Source organism: Bombina bombina, chromosome 7, assembly GCF_027579735.1.
Source record: "Bombina bombina isolate aBomBom1 chromosome 7, aBomBom1.pri, whole genome shotgun sequence".
Lineage (NCBI taxonomy): Eukaryota > Metazoa > Chordata > Amphibia > Anura > Bombinatoridae > Bombina > Bombina bombina.
In genome coordinates, this window is record NC_069505.1 from 411,614,744 (window position 1) to 411,619,743 (window position 5,000).

The 5,000-nt window shown below is 34.0% G+C and overlaps 1 protein-coding gene across 1 annotated transcript in view; it reads left to right on the forward strand.

The window, feature by feature from the left end:
* The window catches only part of SFMBT1 (Scm like with four mbt domains 1), an 80,375-nt gene that overhangs the window by 574 nt on the left and 74,801 nt on the right, over positions 1-5,000 (forward strand). The window lies entirely within an intron of this gene.

The window sequence follows — 5,000 nt, forward strand, 5'->3', positions numbered from 1 at the left end:
CCAGTCTTAAAAAAGTGCACAATTTAATAAAGGAAATTTGAGTTTAAATGAAACATCAGTTTAAATTAAGAAAGAAATGAAAAAAAAGGATCTTGGTTATATTACAGTTTCTGCATTAACCTCTCGTGTGCCAGTGGCAGGGAAATCATTATAATTTAGTTGTCAGGAAAAAAAGTCTACCCAATATTAAAAATAGGAGACTAATAACTTACTAAATTGGGGGAAATAATATATATTGTTGCAGTGCATAATAAATGTACTTGTTGAGACATCAATTTACTAAATATCAGAATATATATTTAACCTGAATTTGAATTACATGATAATTTGTATGTTTTGCTCATGTCTTCCTGAATTCTTTTTTTTTTACCTTCCTAAAATTGAAAGAAATCAGATTTTATTTTTTAAACTTATAAATACTGGTGCTTCTGTGATTTCCCTTTAGCAGATCTGAAGAGGTATTCATTGTTGTTGGGCTGGTAAGACATCTTTATTGTAAGTGTATCAGAGGTGTCATGGATCTGTGGAACTGCCTGACTTTTAGCCACCAATTAGCAACCGCTACCCAGGTGCTGAACCAAAAAGGGTCTGCTCCTAAGCTTTACATTCCTGCTTTTCAAATAAAAACACCAAGAGAAAAAAAGAAAAATTGATATTAGGAGTAAATTAGAAAATTGCTTAAAATTGCTGCTCTGTCTGAATCATGTAAACAAATTAGGTTTCATATCCCTTTCTTTTCTATTTACTTCAATTATCAAATTGATTTTTTTCCCTTTATATCCTTTGTTGAAAAGCACACCTAGGTAGTCTCGGGAGCATCAGTGCACTACTAGGAGCTTGCTGGTGATTGGTGGCTATAGAAAAGCAAGCCTCTTCTCATTGGCTCACAAGATGTCTTCAAACTGCTCTCAGTTGTACAATACTGCTCTGAAGCTGACTTTAACTATGTGTTTAATAGATTTGCATTGCTTAAACACATAGTAATTATCCACATTATGCGCCTCTGAGGTTAAGTTATAATTCAAAGCACAATCGGGAGATCAGATTCTAAATAGTGTGTCACTTTAGATAGTTCTTCATGGTTGAAAAGCCACTAAAAGGAACTCTGAATGTGAAGAAGGTTGCATCTATTACAATAAATAATAAGTACATAAAATGTACTTTACAAATGTTATAAAATGACTAATGAAATATTAAAGTAAAAAAATGCACAAAGTGTTAAGTACTTCAGTAAACTTCTGCAGAATTAAAATGCTTAATACATTAGATAATTCTATTACTGAAATATCATGCACCTTTATGCACAGTAACAAATACTGTTTCCTTTTCCTGTAAGGATAGAAAGGTTAACATTGAAATGTGCACATCTTTGCAATATACTTTCATTAGCAAAAATGCTTCTAGTAAAAGTTATTACTGTTGTCAGGGGCATATGCAGATATGCTTTGCGGGCCAGTGCACCAGTATACAAACCCCAAACCTTCTCAGAGGGTCAGCACTGGCTTGTATATCAATACACACCACTGCTAGCTCCCAGCTTGAATGCTGATGCACGGGGCCCTCACAGCATATGTGCGTATGCCGTAGAAAAAAAGTAGTAGCTTTTACTAGAACCATTTTGCTAATGGACGTATATTGCAAACATGGTTCTATTTTTAAATTGAAATACATTTATGCATATTTAAATTTTGATCTTTTTTTCCCTTTAATACTCTGAAAATTGTGTTTTGTTTACTCATTTAGAAAGACTCATAAATCCATTATAGTGAAGAAAAGTGCATGTCATTTTAGCACAACTGACCTTGCAAATCTATATAAAAGGGGTAAAACACAGAGAACTGCTGGTCCTGCACGGTACTTTACCTATGTGTTTTACCAAAGCCCTTTGCATTGATTTGCAGGGCCGTAGTGATAAAATTACAACGAATGACAGCATTGATTTTTTTCATAATGGTCTTTTAAAGGGACATGAAACCAAAAAAGTTTCTTTCATGATTCTGATAGAACATGATTTTAAACAAGTTTCCAATGTACTTCTATTAGCTGATTTGTTTTCTTGTCTTGCTATCCTTTGTTGAAAAGCATACCAGGTAGGCTCAGGAGCTACTGATTGGTGGCTGTACATATATACCTCATGTTACTGGCTCACCCTGCGTGTTCAGCTAGCTCCCAGTAGTCCATTGCTGTTTCTTCAGCAAAATGATACCAAGAGAATAAAGCACATTAGTTCATAGAAGTAAATTGGAAAAGTTGTTTAAATTTGTATGTTCTACCTGAATCATGAAAGGAACATTTGGGGTTTATGTCCCTTTAAGTATGCTGCAGTTCTTTGCCTTCATGGAACACAATAATTGTTTAGAGCAGTGCTCAAGATTTTATAGCCTCTTATTGGCTAAGCAAATGTGAACAGGTAGACATAGAGAATATGTTTTTAAAGGGACATTGTACTTTAAAATGTGTTTCCCCTTAAGGGGACATTAAACACTAAATACATTTATGACCATGGTATTGCAGCTATTCCCCCCACCTCCCTCTAGTTATGGGTGCTGCCATATTGAAATCTGTCTTCCACTACATTCCAGAGCTGACTTGTTTGCACATGAGCAGTAACTCTCCTTCAGATACCTGCAGTGTAACCTAGGTTCCAAAATGGCAACACTCATGACTAGAGGGAGGTAAAGGAAATCTATTTAGTACCCCCAATGACTTGTTATAGTAGTTGCAGAGTATGGGACACATTTTCTTTTAGGTTTATTTTGTATATGAAATAGCCAATTTTACTGATCGAAGCATCAATCTATTGCTCTTAAAAACATACAAAAATGGCAGACCTCATATTTATCTCTGTGTACATTAAGGCCTCCTTATAACAGTGCCCAATACATAGAGTCATTGAAAAGGAAAATGTTATTACCTGTTGCTGCCCCCCACACTGGGACCTTGATTGCTGCTTGTCATCTGTTGTTTACGTGGCATTTCTATAGAGAATACTAAAGTATTCATATTTTTGGTGCAGGATCGTTTAGGCTAACCTCAACTCTAGTTCTCACAAAATACACATGTCCCTTTATTTAGAAACCTCCCCTTTAAAGGGATACTAAATCAACATTTTCTAATTTACCTCCTATTAGCAAAATTTCTTTGTTCTCTTGGTATCTTTATTTGAAAAAAGCATGAATGTAAAGTTTAGGAGCTGGCTCATTTTTGGCTCAGCACCCTGGGTATCGCTTGCTGATTGGTGGCTACATTTAGCCAGGTGCTGAACCAAAAATGGGCCTGCACCTAAGCTTACATTTCTGCTTTTTAAATAAAGATACCTAGAGAACGAAGAAATATTGCTGATATCTGAATCATGAAAGGAAAAAAATTGGGTTTATTATCCCTTTTTAATATGTTCTATAGTTTTCAATGTAATTTTTTTTTTTCATTTAAGAAAATCTTGCAGAGAAAGAAATCCCCAAACAGGAAACTATTAAATATCTATAAATAATAAAAAAAAAAAACACAACTAACTGGATTTTACCCATTTGATAACATATTGTATATAGTAGTAAAAAAAAAAGACAAGTCTTAATCGCTGCTGGAACAATAGTGAACTAGATACTAGTTATATGAGATGAAGGATTCATTCCTCTAAAAATAGTAGTAATGGAGGGAAATACAGTTATATTAAATTAAAGGGACATGAAACCTCACATTTTTCTTTGTTGATTCATATAGAAGATACAATTTTAAATAACTTTCTAATTTGCTTCATTCTCTTGGTAGCCTTTGTTGAAAAAGCAGCAATGCAGTGGGAGTTAGTTAACACTTTGGGTGAGCCATTTTTTAAATTACGTTTTACCAGCTTGCAAAAAACTTGTCAGGTGACAAGCCTAACACGGACCTTTATATTATCACATGATATGTTTTTTGTGTCAAAAAAATACCTTTCATTTTTAACGCACCAATGAATTTTTTATTTTTTGCATCTAAAAGAAGATATATACGCAACCCCGGTGTGGCCGTAAGTTGTGCGCTTTTTAGTAAATTGTATTGTCATTTATAGAAAAAAAATAGTGTGTGGAGCTCCGTAGATATTTTTCTTTTTTTCTGTAAAATTGATTTTCCTGTATAGAAAAGACAAAAACAAATGTATTTTTGTTTTTATGTTGTGAACTTTGTCACTGTGTGAATTCTACTTAATTGACTAATGTAAAGAGCACTCGCTTAGGTACTATTTAGAGTGAAAGAAACAATGACATACAGTAGAATAGAATAAAATATAACCTTTATTGGATAAATAGATAAAGGGGGGGGGATCCCCTCAATATTAGAATAAAAATGAAAAATTAAAAATATGTATAGTGTATAACGTTAAGTCCAATTAAATTACTAGTATAAGAGGTGAGGAGCACCCCAACTATATATTTATATAAAAGGAGACTGGATCGAAATAACTATGTATAAAGTAAATAACAAAATAGGAACATAGTCCCACAAGGTCCGGTGATAACGTACCACCAAGTTGATATAACGGTACTATAGCATAATGTAAATACTCAGTCACTGTGGAACATATTTCACACAGCTGGCTAAGACAAATAATATACAGCAAGTGGCAGTTAGACTATATTAGGTGACCAGGTTAAAGTACTAGTATGTGGCTAGATCTAAGGGATGTGTTCCCCAATCCGGTACCAATATCCTATATACCAGTCCCCAAAATACCATAAAGTTTGAGATCCTATATATACTAAGTATATGTGGAACATTTTTCACACATATACACAAATTAATGTTATGCACAGAGTAATGCCGCCTTGATGCGCATTTCGCCTCGGCTTCTTCAAAAATGTATTTTTGTTTTTATGTTGTGAGCTTTGCCACTGTGTGAATTCTACTTATCAGCCAGTGAACAACCAGCCCTTTGTGCATATTCACTTTCTGTTTGCTTCAAAATAAAAATAAACAACTTTTGGTGTGAAAATATTTTAACTAGGGTTGCACCGATTCCAAGC